The following is a 17,518-nucleotide window of genomic DNA, read 5'->3' on the forward strand; positions in this document are numbered from 1 at the left end:
ACGCCGAGAAAACTCTAGCTCTGAAACGCTGCCACCACCGACAGCAGTAAGCGTTTTCAACCGTAAAACATCATCCTCGACTGTAGCCGAGAACCTCTAGCGCTAAAACGCTGCCACCACCGGCAGTGAGAAGCGTTTTCAACCGTAAAAAACACTCTCGACGGCAGCCCAGCAACCTCTGTTTTCCTAAGCGGAAACAGAGCATCATAGGTGGACCACGCCACTCACTTTGAGGGTCTCCAGCTCCATCAACGCTGCCACCCAGCCACCATTTCGGCGGCACAGCAATAGAGTTTTCTTTAAAAAAAGCCTTTGGAGAAGTGGACGTGAGCCACAGTGCACCAGCCATGCAAACAGGTCCCTTGAGCCTCCATAACTGCAACCATCGAAGTCCTTATTCCCAAGCGCCTAAACCAAAACAAAAACAAAATAAAAACTGGAGAAAAACCAGTAAAGAACAAGGAAAAAACAAGGAAGGTGGGAGGGAGGGAGGAGCCGAGGCTCCCACCTCCCTCGAGTTGGCTTTTCTGTTTTGAGTTCTAGAGAGAAGTTAGAGCCTCTCTCTCTAGAAAACGAGTTCGAATTGGATTAAATCTTTCTATCCTCTGGATGGCTCATTTTAAACTATAATAACTACTACTAGCACATCATTAATTATTTAAATCTATAAGAAAATAAATTTAAATAAAAATATTATAAAATTAAAAAATTATTTGAATATTATTTTTTAATATCATTTTTATTTTTAAATTTGAAAAAATTGTATTGTTTTTTATGTTTTGTTTGAGAGTTTAAAAAATTTATAATAATTAAGTGATTATTAGATGAATAAATTAAAATTTTAAAATAGAAAAGTATTTTCATTTAAGTGATATTTGAAAATAAAATATCTTAAAATATCTCAAAATTGAAATTACATAATAATAATAATTGTGTTGTCACACAAGCCCTTAGAGCAAATATAAAAAGAAGAAAAAGTTTACGCAGAAGCCACTATTTGGCTGCATCCATAGAAACCATGACGTGTAGACCGAGTTCACTAACAACGAACCGATTCTACACCTCAGCCGCTCACCCCCCCTCTCTCCCCTCTTGAATTCGAAAACCCTCTTCCTCGTATCTCTGCTCACCCCCCTCTCTCCCCTCTCGTCCTCATATCCCTTCTGTAGAGAGAGACCCTCAATCCCCTCACATTTCTAATCCCTTTCTTTTTCTTCACTGTGAATCCCTCAAGTTTACTCACAAAACCCGTCTTCTTCTTCTTCTCTCTGAATCGCAGAGTGGCGCTGACAAAGTCAAGAAGCACAGAACTCAGGTTCGATTTTGATACATTTTTCTTCTCATTCTCTGTGATTCTCTCAACCCCCTCACGTGCATTGTGATTTTGAGATCCCTTCATTCGCTTACATTGTGATTTCCCACCCAATGTGATTTCCCCATCTCAATCTCGTGACGGTGTGAGTCTAGACACTAAGAAACTACATCCAAATGTGACACCCCCAACTCTCATATACGGACACGTGAAAATCGAGGCATCGGGATGATAACAACACGGGTCACGTATCTAATCATCGAATATCAAGTATGTGTACATGCAACACGTATACAATAAAAATAGCGCAGCAGTAATAAAAGTCTTTCAACTAAGTACTATAATTTTGTTTGAAGACAAATTCGCTTAAAATAAGCGTAATAAAATACTACAATTTCAACATTGTCTCAAATTCCAAAATAAATAAAATATAGGCAAGGGAAATATTTTCCAACAATACAAGCAATTCCAACTCAATACTCTGGCGGAGTCGCCTCCTTGAGCTCAGCCTCCTCCTTCTCATCTACAACAAAGTCTACGGTACCAAAGACGGTACTGTAGGTAAGTAATAATCCAAATACATACAAGATAAAAATATATCAAAACTCAATAGTATGCATGGACATGATGCCATATGCATGTGTCCCAAAAATCCACATTTTTCAACGCACGCCAAAAATCCAATTTTTGGCCCAAAATATTTCTTTTAAAACATTTCCTTGCCATTATCCTAGATAATGGTCCAAAACTCCAATCTCGCCATTTTTCCAGAAAATAACCCATTAACCAAACCATCATAGCATTGTAGGCAGGAATCATAGGCGGGACTCTACCACCATCCCTACACGTGCACTGGAGGTGGGAATCACAGGCGGGACTCTACCACTGTTCCTACTTACCACCATTCCTACAAGTCCATTTGTAGGCGGAAATCATAGACAAGACTCTACCACCATCCCTACGCAGTATGCACCGTAGGCGGGAATTGCAAGCGGGACTCTACCACCGTCCTTGCTTACCACCATGCCTACAATACCTCTAACTCAAACCAGTCAATCCAATCATTCAAATATACCCAAAAATTATTTCTTGAAAATCCAATTTTCAAGTTCCAACATATGAACATGCATGCAATTACATGAAAACTCAATTTTCCTTTAACACATGTACATGCATGTAATATGCAATGCAAATGGCAAGACATAAATATATCCAACAATTCTCAACATCAACCAACATACAAATAACTTCGTCCTCCAATCCATCTGACCCTTGACTCCTCAGACTCAGTCCAGCATAACCAACCAGCCACAATTTATTGTTAAAGTAAAAATATATTTAAATCTAAAAGGAAGTTTGGAAAATACTTATAGTGCTATATAATAATTTTTGAAAGATCAAGAGCTGCAAAAGGCGGAGGAAAAATAACGTAACAGTGTAAAAATACTGTGGCTGTGGGTTGTACAAATACCCACTTTTGAATGGGGATGAACCAAGGCTTGGGATTGATATGGAATGACTTAGAGGTGTTGGTGAAGCTAGTGGAAGTAGTGGTTGGCCGTGGGTAGCCGTGGAAGTGAAAAAAGGCCAAAATAGAGTTGAGCTCTTGGGAGTTGCTCTGGCGACGAATCAAAACTAAAAATGGATAAGTTAGATCAGCAAGAGGTCGGTGATGAAATGGTGAAGAAGTAGTAGCCGGAGGTGGAACGACGGCAGCGCTGGAGCACTTGAACGCCGCTGCTTGGAGGGGCTCGTGCTGCTTAACAGCAGCTCGGATGGGGCTAAGATTTGGTGGGGAGATTCACCAACCTGAGGGGAGTTGAATGGTGGGGGTGGTGATGGCCATGTAGGCGAGCAGTAGCAGTATGGGCAGATGAAGGAAAACGGGCGAGAGGGAAGAGAGAGAGGGTGTGCGCAGGGAGAGAAGAAACCGGGAGAGAAAAGAAGAAAAAAGAAAAAAGAAAGAAGAGAAAGGAAAAGAAAGAGAGGAGGAAAAGAAAAAGGGAAATAGAAAAATGAAGGAAAAGAAATGAGATCCAATTCTCACATCTTGGGTCAAGAAACTAATCCAATGAAAACTATTTTAAAAGCAATAAATCGAATAAAATAATATAAACACAATAAGTAGCTAAAATAAAATAAATAACTAGTAAAAACTAACAACAAAATTTAAAATCCAAAAATAAACTAAATTAAATTAAAGAGAAATTTAAATACAACAATAATTAATATTAAGAAAACACCTCAAAATAAATTTCACAAATAAATAGATCCAATTAAAATTAAATAAATTTAAAATAAAAGAACTAATATTTTAATTAAATTAAAAACTCTTTCAATAAAAATACACATAAAAACAGAGTATCACACAGAGATCTTCAATTTGCTGAGGTAATCTTCTTAAAACTTTTTGGAAAATCATTGTTGCTCTGTGATTCTAGGGTTTAGCCATACATTCTTTGTTTTCTTTATGTTTACTCCATCTGTGTTTATCTCTACTCCATCTGTGTTTATCTCTACTCCATCTGTGTTTATCTCCAGGGTTTAGGTATACTAGCTGTAAATTAGTGATATTAAGTTGAAATTAAGGTTGAACAAGTTTACAAAAAATAAAGAACATTGGAAATATTAGACGAGGAGTACTCATTTGGCGTTTTGCTGGTGTGGCTTGATGCTCTTATTTAATTTTTTGAAAATAGTCATTGTTTTTCTACAAAACCTCTTTATGCCCATGGTAATTTACATCGTGATTCATTCAAGGTACTGTGTATCAAGGAGCACAAAAGATTTCAAGATCAGAATGTGGATGGTGGTGGTCTAGTGGAGGTTGAAAGCTTGTTTATTTCTCATCTATGAATTAGTGGTTGTGTTTATAAGTTGGCACAAGCGAACATGGTTTTGAGAGTTCAATGGTGCAACGACATAAAGCTTTACATATTTTTTTTCCATTATATTTCCAAGTAAAATATTCTAAACAAGTAAAAAAATGAATCCTTAGCATTGTGCATCCTTAGTAGCAAGAAACTTAGTTTACGTCTTAATTATGAAAAGGGTCAATCTCTTGGATAATCCTTACCCTTCCCCCTCCTGAAAAAAACTTAGTTTGGAAACAGACAATGGGTGTTAAACCTAGAGGAAAGAGAAATCCTTCAAACAAGATGGGTGTTTGTTTTCCTTTTACATCGGCCAATAGAACTTTAACATATATAGGACTTATATGTGTTAGTGTGGAGAACAAACTGGATTTTTTATTTCTCCCTTCATCTTATCTCCTCTTCCCTTTGTCTCCTCTCCTTTCCTCTTCACAATCCAACTCTTCTCTCCTCTTCTCTTTCTCTTCTTTTTCCCATTCCCTTTTCCCTTTCTCCTTTCATCCCATCTCAGAGATTCTATGGAGAGTGATTTAGAATGAATTGATTTCCCTCCCTCAACTCGATTGATCTCTGCTCAATTTTAGCAAAATAACTGTAAGTTTTCATTTATTTTTTCTATATATTTAACTGGGTTGTGGTTGTTATTTTGAGTTGCACTAAAATCTGTCCTAGTGAATGTGAAGTTGAAATAGGATAATAATTTTGATGCTTGAAATGGGAGCGAATGAAGACACTACAGCAAATATAGTTTTTAGTGATGGATTGAAGATAGTGACAGTCTCCAAACCATCACTAAAAGTCTTTTTTTGTGACGATTTGTGGGAACTGTCACTAAATGTTAGGGAAGAAATTTTTAACGTTCGAACGTTTTAGTTAATTTATTCGCACGTCACCTTAACGTTTGAACATTATGTATATTTACGTGCGAACGTAAAATATTTTAGCGCCAACTTTCGAACGTTATATGTAATTACATGCGAACGTAACAATTATTAGTGCCAAAGTTCGAACGTATAGTTGTAAAGTTTGAACGTTATATGTTAATTTGTAAAAATTAATCATAATATATATTTGTTTAATATTAAGGTTGCATAATATTAAAGAAAATTGTGAGTATAAATTCAGCTACAATACATACATTAAATAATATTGTCCATTACATATGTCAAAAATAGAAAACAAAATATGATTAATTTTTACAAATGACATTCAGAATTGCTGGTTTACAAAAGATCGAAACTTCTCAGTCAATGTCTCAACCTTATTATTTAGCACATCTACATGATGTGCAAGATGTGCGACAGCTTGATCTATATGCACAATTTGTCTATCAATCTGTCGGTCTATATGCGCCTTCATATCTGTCATCACTGCATCAACCCAAGCAGGTCGCACATCCCCGGTAGATGCAGTCGTCAGCTGCTGACTAGTACTCGCAGACGGGGGAGCAACACCGGCCCCAGCCTCTGTCGGAGGAACAAGATCTAATATAGGATCAGCATGACGACGAGTTGAGCCTCTCCCCTGTGTAATGCTCTGACGATGTGTGGTCATGTCGATGGAGCTCATCTGGTTTAGCATCATCTCCTCCGCCTGGAGTGGCACTCATCGGGCTAGTAATAAGCGACTGATGATGACTCCATATGGGAGATTATCCATTGTAACAATGCTGGCCTCGTAACGGATCCGCTCAAATATAACGAGTGGCAAGTCAATGAGATCTCCACATGCCAAGCGAATAAGGAACTGTGCGCGAGCCCGACTGAATGTGGTCTTATGTGCCACAGGGTCTACATTTGTTGCAACAAAAATTTGCAACATACGAAAGAAAGGCAGCAACTGATTCTCGCTGAAGGAGTTCGGCCTATCCAACTTCGTGCGGTCTGTGCCAGTGAGGATGTAAAAATCCTAATCCCACTCGTCATCACCAACCTTAGGAGCAATATCCTCGCCCTCGGGCCGATCTCCCTGTTCACTGGGCATAGTGTCAACAGGGCCCATAGATGAAGCAGAAGTGGCTATATCTACCTTAAAGGTGCCAGGAGCAAATGTAGCTGCTGTGTCACTAGCTTGAGCAGCTGTTGCCTCAAACAGTATCCACGGAATTTGGAGTAACTTGGCGATAACATCCGCCGAGAACTCAAACTGTACACTGCGTACAGTGAGGGTATAGGATGATGCATCGTTAGGCATGGTGGTCATCCCAATGTAAAACTCCCGAACCATTGAGGGGTAAATCTTTCCCCTCAATGTGCAAATTGGGCCCCAGCCTCTCATGACGAAGATGTCTCTAAGCATCTTCCGCTCCCAGCTGAGCTCATCGAACTGATTAATAAGAATTTTTCGTTCACCCATAACAGTTCGTGCCCCCAGCCGAGCAATGTCTGGATTGCCTCCATCCCTCCCTCATTTCCTGGTTGTCATAAAGTGAGCCATATCCTGAGAAAAAATAATACAAGTTAAAATATATAAAAAAAATTCCTAAATTTACATATATATACATATTACGACATATATGGATTGTACACAATTAAAACATCATCATTATAAATTTATATAATTTCGACAGTAAATATATTAAAAAATTCCACTATTTAAATACCCAAAATAATAATAATAATAAGACAAGAAAATAGAAATTAAATTAAATGGAGATACGTTCAAACGTTACTCAATTGATGTTCGAACTATAAAATTCTGATAATTAGAATCAAATTACGTCCGAATATACAATGATTTTACGTTCAAACGTACATTCAGATTGTTGAACATAAACCATTAACATTCGAACAATGATAGTAAAACTATAATAACAAATTTACGTCCAAATGTAAATTTATGTCCGAATGTAACTTCGAACAACGTTTGAACGTATTCAGATAAAATTCTAACGTAAATCTGATTCGAACGTCTTATACATACGTTTGAATGTTTTATTTACGTGTGAACGTATTATCCAACATCATCTTTAAACGTTTGATAGTACATATAATAAATTCGCTTGATTACGTTTGAACGTTAAGATGTAACGTTCAAATGTAATGAATTTCAAATGTCACACGTTCAAATGTATTTGCTAACGGAAGAATAAGAACGGTTTACATTCAAACGTTTTATCCAACGTCCTCTAAAAACATTGGATAAAAACGTTTGAATCTTAAAATTTACATTCGCACATTACAACGTAACGTTCGGACATAAATAAACTATAACGTCACACGTTCAGACATTTCTTTGTAACGTTCGAACGTTACGAGACAGAATGGCTGAGTCAACTCAGCCACAACGTAATGCACATTTCGAAGCAAAAAGAAACCATAAAACTACCCTATAAGCTATGGGGAATGTTTTTACGGTAGTTGTTTACCGTTTAACAACCAATGGTGGCCGAAAAATCAAGAAGAAAATTTGGCCTTGGGTGGGTTTCGAATTTTTGAAACCCACCGATAAAACTAAAAGTCTATATGAGACAGAGAGTGCACATTACATTTTAGTGACCGTTGCGATGGTTTATGATGGCAGATGCGGTAGCATGCGTGGCCGAGAGAATGACGTTCGGATTTTTTTGGACGAAATGAGTTTTCCGCTGTCATCAGGGAAGACTTTATATACAGTTAACGCTTGAACGTATACATACATACGTTCGAACGTTTAGAAAACATTCGAACATATCCAGTAAATTATATTTTTTATATAGTTATATATATTATAATATATAATATATTATGTATTATAATAACTATAAAATATATATATTATATCTAATATATATATTAACATATATATTATATATAATAGTACTAATATATAATACCTATAGTATAGTATATATATATATATATAATTTATTAAATATCAATAATATATATAATATATTAGATATTATAGACTATAATATATAATATATTATATATATTATATTATATATTATATAGATAATAACTATATAATATATAACTATAGTATAGTATAGTTTATATAATATTTATTAAAAAAATATATTATATTGTATAGTATATAATTTATTAAATATTATAATATATAGTATATATTATATTGTATATATTATATACTATATTATAGTATATAATATAGTATATACTATATTTTCGGCTCCTGCTAATTAGTAGTTCGTAATAACTTCTTATCATTTCACTTATTTTGTTGTTCTACAAACCAAAGACCGAGCTCCTACTCTGTCTATTTATCCCCAGACTTGTCAAGAGACCTACTGTCCTGTAAGACCCGTTGCTAGGTGAGCGTAGGGCATTTGGACGCCAGGGTGAGATTAGCTTTGAGAGTACCTGAGACTTCTGAGGTGTGAGGCACTGTTTTGTTTAAAAGCAAGGTAAGTAAAATGTATAGATCTAATTCAACTATTAGTTCCAGTTCCAGGATTGAACCCCCTGATATCATTAATGAGGAAGATTTCTTAGTTGAAGAAACTGATCCTTCTGCTAACTGGAATCAATGGACGATTCCACATATTCAACCCAGTTCTATTTATCAAACAAGTTGGTTTAAGTCTAATCTCAGTTTTAATTCAGAATTCAAAGTTAAAACTGTTGAACAAACTTGTGAAGTCTCCAATGTTCAAGAAAAATATTATCTTTTCACTAAGAAATCCATACAGGAATTCTTGTCAAAAGGTTATAAGTTTCTTCATATTGGATCCGTTCATATCGCTGTTAAACCATTAACAAGATTATGAATTAATGCTTCTATTCTTCTATGCTTAAGAGATGCTAGACATAATCAGTTTGAAACTAGCATTCTTGGTATGATTCAGTCTTCTTTGTTCAATGGTCCTGTTTACTTTGATTGCTTTCCTGATTTACCACTTGCTTTGAATGATCTAAATATTATAAAAGCTTTAACTTTAAACATTGCTACCTCTGGTTATGATATGATCAAAGGAAGCAAACCCCTTACTGTTATTTACCGAATCTATTACAGGGTTTTAAAATCAACTTTAAATCCCAAAACTGTTCTGAAATCTACAGGAGGAAAAACTTTGTTAATCCAAAGTTCTACCCCTGATGCCAACGTAAAGGTTCCAACAATGATTCATTGGAAAGATATTTCTCTTCCTAATGAATGGATCCTAAACCAAGAAGTTCCACCTGCTCCCATCTTAACTGCCAAACCTGATCTTGATTATATTCAACAATATTTAGATGGTACTGTCAAAATTAACTTTGATCCAACTCCGGCTACAAGTTTCAGAAGAAACTCTTTTGCTGGATCTAGATCTTCTTTTAATCCTGCGGCAGAAGACTGTGAAAGAAGAGATCAAAATCTCAATATCTTTCTTAAGGATTCTGCAAAAGCTGCTCAGCCTGTTTTAAATAATTCTGATTTAAAAATGAAAGGGCTTTCTACGACCTCTCAAATTACCTCTGCCTTTTATTCAGCCAAAGATGTTGAAACATCTAAAGGCAAATCCATAAAGGAAGAAGCTAACAAGGATGATGAAGATACTTCAACTTTGTCTCCTACAGCTTCAGATATGGCTGCTTCCATTGCTCCTTTACCTAGTCAGCTTAATGTCATTAATAGAAATTATTTTGAAATAGATTTAATTTCTCTGTTCAAAGATTACAATTCAAAAGAAAACCATGATAAGAGAAAAACTTATCATGCGACTTTTTCTAATCTCGAAAAATCACGTGTTAAACGCAAATGGAAAGCAAAAGATGAACACTGAACAAAAACATATTCTTTTCTTTGATTTCCTTGAAAATTATTATGTTTCAAAAAATAGTTTGAATGTTTTAAAAATTGATTTTGTCAAGGAAGAAGGAAGGACTACTGTTAAGTCCAGTCATCCTCCTTCAGAGGCAATCGTTATTTCTCATTTAGGTGTTGATTTAACCGCTTCACCTTTTAAAGCACCCAATACTGAGTCCAATAATCAAGAAATTAACACAGTTTTGTCCGAAACAAAGAAAATTATCCAACAGAATAATTTTTCTAATACTTATCTCCAAACCATAGGACAACAACTGGATAGGATAGAAGAAAAGATAGAAAATCCAATTTCTATCCAATCTTCAACACTTGTTTCCCAGTCTACTAACAAACCTTTGATTATTTTACCAGAAAAAAGACCAATCTTTGATCCCATAACAAAACAAACCAAAACTCTTGATCAAATTAATCAAATGCTAAAAAATATCAAGATTGAAAAACCTTCCTCTAGTAAACCTGAAAAACCTTCAACTAGTGCTTTAACTAACAAAGAGGAAGAAGATGCTTTTGTTCAAACTACTGACGCAGACTCATCTGAAAGTGATTCCTCAACTGTTCGAAACATTGATTTACTCGAAAAGAATTTTCACCAAGATGATTTCAAACTTGTTGGTCTTGAATCCAAACCCAATCCAATGAGTTTTACAAGAAACTGGTATTCAAAACCTACACCCCCTAATTTACAATTCGAAGAAAAAATCTTTCAATCTCAATCCTCTTATTCAGCTGATAAAACTTACGAATGGAATATTGATGGTATGTTTGAACAAGAAATACTAAATACCATGAGTAAAATGTCTTTAGTTGCAAATGCTTACATTAATAATAATATTAGAGAACCTGATATTGTTGTTATCTTAACCACTGGTTTTATTGGAATGATCCGTAATTGGTGGGATAAACACCTTTTTCCGGAGACCAGAGAAGCAATCCAACATGCCGTCAAAAAAGATGACTATGGACTTCCTGTTTTTGATCCCTCTATTAACTCTACTCCTTTCGATGGTGTTAATACCTTAATCTATACTATTATTAAGCACTTTATTGGTACTCCTTCTAATATTACAAATCGTGTTTCTGATTATTTAAATAATCTGCGATGCTGTCAAATGTCTGATTACAGATGGTATCAAGATGTTTTTACCTCCAGAGTAATGCTTCGGGACGACAGTCAGAAGCCTTACTGGAAGGAAAAATTCATCGATGGTTTACCTCATCTTTTTGCTCTCAAAGTCAAGGATGAACTCACTGATACCTTAGGGTTTCTTAATTATGATAATTTCACTTATGGTGATATTTTCAGCGTAATTAAGAAGCTGGGTATTAGTATGTGCAATGATCAACGTATGCTTTGCCAACAGTTGAAAAATAGTAAGAAAGCCAAGTACGAAATGGGAACATTTTGTTAACAGTATGGCCTTCCTCCTATTGCTCCTTCTAGACGAAAGCCCAAGCAGTTTAAACAGTTTTCCAAACCTCATGGTGGTTACAGGAGAAAACCCCGTGATGATTTTTACAAAAAATCACCTAACAAGAAATCCTTTCCTAAAAAGAAGAATTTCCAAAATGCTTCAAAAGGAAAATATTTTAATTGTGGGAAGAAGGGACATTTTGCTGATAAATGTACCCAGAAACCTAACAAATTCAAAAATAAGCTTAATGCGTTGAATATTAGTGTCATTGATCAAGAAGAATTATTCCAACTCATGGAAATGAAAGCTTCTTCCTCTGACATGAGTGAATTCAGTTCTAGTGATTCAGAATATCACTCAGAAACTGAATCTTCTGATTCTCCCATTATTAAGCTTGGTTGTAATTACACTGACTCTTGTTGCAAATCTACAGGGAAAACAATTAATGTTTTATCCAAAGGTGAAGAACAAGAAAATCTTTTATTAACTATGATTTCACAAATTTAAGATCCAGAGCTTAAACAAGAATACCTTCTTAAGCTCAAGAAGACACTGACTCATCCTGAGTCAAAGCCTCCTAAACAAAGGATCAATTTTCAAGAAACTTTAGAAAGGTTTCAGAAGAAAAAACCTAAAGAAGGTTTCAGAAGAAAAAACCTAAAGAAGTTTCCACCCAAGATTTACAAAATGAAGTAAATCTAATTAAAAAAGAGATTATTGAACTCAAGACTGAGGTCAATAAACTCAAAGATTCAAACTTTGCTTTACAGCAAGAGCTTTTATGTGTTAAAATTGATAAGCAGTTTGATCATAACATCCCTTCTGATGATGAGCAGCCTTTTAGTTCTGAGAAAACTGAAGAGAAATCTTCAGAAAATCAGATTGCTTTAATTCGCCATTCTATTCCCCCCAAATGGTTTTCACGTGTTAACATTATCATTGCTCATGATTTCAAATTCTCTGTTATTGCTATGATTGATTCCGGATCGGATATGAATTGTATCCAAGAAGGATTAGTTCCCAGTAGATATTATGAAAAATCTACTGAAAAACTATTTGCGGCAAATGGATCTAAGATGAAGATCAATTATGAGTTAAGCAATGCTCATGTTTGCCAAGATAATGTTTGCTTCAAAATCCCTTCTGTTTTAGTTCGAAATATGTCTGATAAAGTCATATTAGGAATTCCTTTTATCTTTGCTTTATATCCTTTTATATCTGACAAAGATGGTATCACTACTGATCCTTTTGAACAGAAGGTGAAATTTAATTTTGCTACAAAATTTGAAATCGACACTGATAAAAGCTTGAAATCCTTGCTTTTGGCAAAAACCCATCATTTGAATTCCCTTCAACAGGAAATCAAATACAAAAAGATCTCTGAACATTTGTCTAATCCTTTGCTCCAATAAAAAATTGCTGATTTTAATCAAAGATTAATCTCTTATGTTTGTTCTGATCTCCCCAATGCTTTTTGGCATAGGAAAAAACATCTTGTTTCCCTTCCTTATGTTAAGGATTTCTCTGAGAAAAACATTCCCACTAAAGCTCGCCCTATTCAGATGAATAGTAAAACTTTAGAATTCTGTAAACAAGAAATCAAAGATTTGCTTGCTAAAAGCATTATTAGACCTAGTAAGTCTCCATGGTCTTGTGCTGCTTTCTATGTCCAAAAAAATGCAGAAATAGAAAGAGGTACTCCTTGTCTAGCTATTAATTACAAACCTTTGAACAAAGTCTTAGAGTGGATCAGGTATCCCATCCCCAACAAAAATAACTTAATACAGAGATTAAGTGATGCAGTAGTCTTTTCCAAATTCGACCTTAAGTCAGGATTTTAGCAAATCCAGATCTGTGAGTCAGATAGGTACAAAACTACATTCACTACTCCCCTTGGTCACTATGAGTGGAACGTGATGCCCTTTGGCCTCAAAAATGCCCCTAGTGAATTCCAAAATATCATGAATGACATTTTCAATGCCTTCACCCATTTTACCATTGTTTACATTGATGACGTTCTCATATTCTCCAAATCCATTGATGAACACTGGAAACATTTGCAAACGTTTCTTGATATCATCAGAATAAATGGTCTTGTTGTTTCTGCAAAGAAAATCAATTTGTTCCAGACCAAGATTCATTTCCTTGGTTATGATATTTCAGAAAGCAAAATTAGACCCATCAATCGGGCTATAGAATTTGCTGACAAATTTCCTGATGTCATCACTGATAAAAATCAATTACAAAGATTCCTTGGTTCCCTCAATTATGTTGCTGAATTCTATCAAAACATGAGAAAACAATGTAAACCATTGTTTGATCGTCTGCATACTAATCCTCCTATTTGGACAGATATCCATACCAATCTTATTAAGCAGATCAAGACATATGTCAAAACTCTTCCATGCCTTGGTATTCCTACTCCTGATTCCTTCAAAATTGTGGAAACAGATGCCTCAGACATAGGTTATGGCGGCATTCTGAAACAAAAAGTTTCACCAGACTCTTCTAAGCAAATTGTTCATTTCCATTCTGGAGTCTGGAACCCTGCACAGCATAATTATAGCACTATTAAGAAGGAAATACTTGCTATAGTATTATGCATATCAAAATTCCAAAGTGATTTATTAAACAAAAAATTCCTGTTACGCATTGATTGCATGAGTGCTAAATATGTATTAGAACAAGGTGTTCAAAACATTGCATCTAAACATATTTTCGCCAGATGGCAAGCTATTTTAAGTGTTTTTTACTTTGATATTGATTATATTAAAGGTTTTGATAATTCTATTCCTGATTTCCTTACTCGTGAATTCTTGCAGCAACCATGAGCAAAAAACGAGATAAAGGAAAACAAATTGTCCCCGCCCCACCACCACCTGTTTCAACCAAACCGGCACCTCCTGTGGAAATTGCCAACCGATTTACTACCTTGGGTAGTATATCAAAACCTTCCAAGAAGAACTCCAACGGGCCTACAAATCCTTTATTCAAGCAATCTCTCCAAAGTTGGATGCATATAAGACTAAATTTCCATACTGCATTCATTTCAGTAAAAGATTCAAACCTCCATGGATCCTAAAATGGTCCTACGAGAAAAATGGTGATATTCTACACAGGTTTGCCTTTGTTAAATGGTAGGACAAATTCCCTCACATGGAAAACATGATCAATACTATTTCTAAAGAGTTTGGTCAGACTACCCTTAATCTGAAAAACTCTGAAGATTTCCCTGTTATTGACCGATCAGCGCCTGAATATCCATTAATCCAGGCACCGACCAGTTCGACCACTTCAAAGAAGAAAGCAACTATTTCCTCTTCCCAGAAGTCTGTTCAATCCTCCAAGTCCAAGAAAAAGAATATTTCTACGGGACTAACAAAGAAGGATTTAATTCACCTACTCCAACAATCGTTGAAGGAAGACAGTTCTGACTTAGAATCAGAAGCCTCCTCTGAAGCCTCCTACAGTAACACATTTGGACATGATTCAGAAGATACTCTAAGACTATCTAATGACTCATCCATCATTATTCAGCTGACAGCCAGCTGCCTTGATTCACGGAATTGAATACACTGTTCAATCACGGTTGACATATTTACTGTACCTCTACTCATGATTGTGTACAGTACCATTTACTTTTACTTTCACTGTATCTCTACTTTAATGATTGTATACAGTGCTTCCTTGCTCTATAAAAGGAATGTCTGGCCTCAGCATTAGGCACAACTTATTTTTAGAGCTTCTCCCTCGACTCTAGGTACTACACCCAGAGCCTCTCTTCTCCCTCACCTTCCTTCTCTTCTTCTTCATCCCCAACCTCTCCAGATATTTTTCTGTAATCTTGTTAAAACTTGTTTATTTTAATAAACTTGTTTATATTCAGTATTTGCTTATTTTTTTTTATATTTTCCATTATTTATTTTCTGCAATCATATTCATATTTATTTCCTGCAATCATATTTCTATTCTGCAATCATATTTATATTTCAGTACTGCATACATGCATAGGCCGGCTGAGCCGCAACATATTCTTGCTCACGTTTAATTCTTGCCATTTATCTTTGTGCTTATCTTCCTGCTCTTTTCTTGGTTCTTCTTCTCCTCTTTACTTCCGCACTTTTCTTGGTATCATATAGTATATAATATATATATTAAATATATATAATATTTAATATAGTATATATAGTATATATCCTACATTTACTATAGTAGTATATAGTATATGTACTATATATAGACTATAGTAGTATATTATATAAGACTACTATAGTATGTATTATATATTATATAATATAGTATATATTATACTATTAATATATATATCATATTTGTTTGTATAATAGTATTAATATATAGTAGTATAATATAATATGTCCATATTTATATAATATTTAATATAATATATAATATATATACTACTATATATATATACTACATTTACTATAGTAGTATATAGTATATATACTATATATTGATTATAGTAGTATATTATATAAGACTACTATAGTATGTAATATATATTATATAATATAGTATATATAATACTATTAATATATATATCATATTTGTTTGTATAATAGTATTAATATATAATAACGTATAATATAATATATATTATATTTAATATAGTATAATAACTATATACTACTATATATATATTACATTTTCTATAGTAGTATATAGTAGTATAGTATGGAATATATATAGTACATATACTACTATATGTACATATAGTATATGTAGTATATGTACTATATATAGACTATAGTAGTATAATATACTACTATATTATGAATATATATATATATTATATAATATATATACCAACTATATATATAAATGATATATAATATACAATTAATGAAGATTTTTTTTTTTTCATTTAATCAATAAAAATTGAGTTTACATGAAATTATATAATATTATATATAATAATATATATATATATTTGTCCCAATACATTCCAACATACATGTTATACGTTCGAACGTATTACAAAAATGGGCGGGATTTTTCCTGCTTTAAGGTTGGAACCCTAAAACGTTCAAACGTTAAATTAACGCCATGGGCGGGATTGTAAATACATTCAAACGTATTATTCAGAATCTGGACGGGATAACTTAGCGTTTGAACGTTAAATTAGTTACGTTAGCAAGAGAATGAAATGTTCGAACGTCCGAATGTTTATTGTATTAGAAGCAGAAAATAAAACTTTCACGCACGGGAAAGCAGAATCATTCTGCTTTCATCCCGTGCGTGAATTGAGAGAGAGGGAGACAGAGTTTTAGAGAGAGAGAGGAAGAAGATGAGGCTTAGAGTGAGAGAGGATAGATAGAGTGTTAGAGTGAGAGAGAGTTAGAGTGAGAGTGAGATAGATTGAGTTAGGGAGAGATTTTGTGTTTTTTTTTTTTTGTGTATATTTTTTTCCTCCCAAAGGAGAAAGTAAGGTAAATTTTTTAACTGTAAATGTATTTATAATTTATATTATATTTGTTAATTTTTTATATATATATTTAACTACCTAGTTTTGTGAATTTTTTGAAGAATTGTTTGTTGTGGATTATTGAAAACTTTTGATTTGCTAGAGGAGGATATTGTGAGCACAAGGTATATTATACTAAACTCTATTGTTAAATTTTGTTGTCAATTTTGTTGAAGGATTGTTTGTTGTGAATTTTTTGAAGGATTGTTTATTGTGGATTTTTTGTATAATATGTGTGATTAAAGAATTTATATATATATATATATATATTATAGTATTTACATAGTGTGATTATTTGTTGTGCAATATATGCAATATATTTATTATATTTGAAATTATATAATAACATTAAGATTTTTTAGATTAAGAATCCCTAATATTATAGTATAGTATTAGTAAATATAATATAAATAAGTACTATATGGTATAATATAATTGTATAATAACAATTAAAATTTATTAGATTAAGAATCTCTAATACAAATTATAATCTAATATATCGTATAGTATTAGTAAATATAATATAAATAAATACTATAATATATATTATAATTATATACTAACAATATAATTTTATAGAGATTAAGAATCCCTAATACAATATAATAACAATATAAAATTTATTAGATAATGTGTAAGTATACTATTCTATCTAACCTATTGTTTAACAATATATAACACATGG

This window comes from Carya illinoinensis, chromosome 3 (assembly GCF_018687715.1).
Source record: "Carya illinoinensis cultivar Pawnee chromosome 3, C.illinoinensisPawnee_v1, whole genome shotgun sequence".
NCBI lineage: Eukaryota > Viridiplantae > Streptophyta > Magnoliopsida > Fagales > Juglandaceae > Carya > Carya illinoinensis.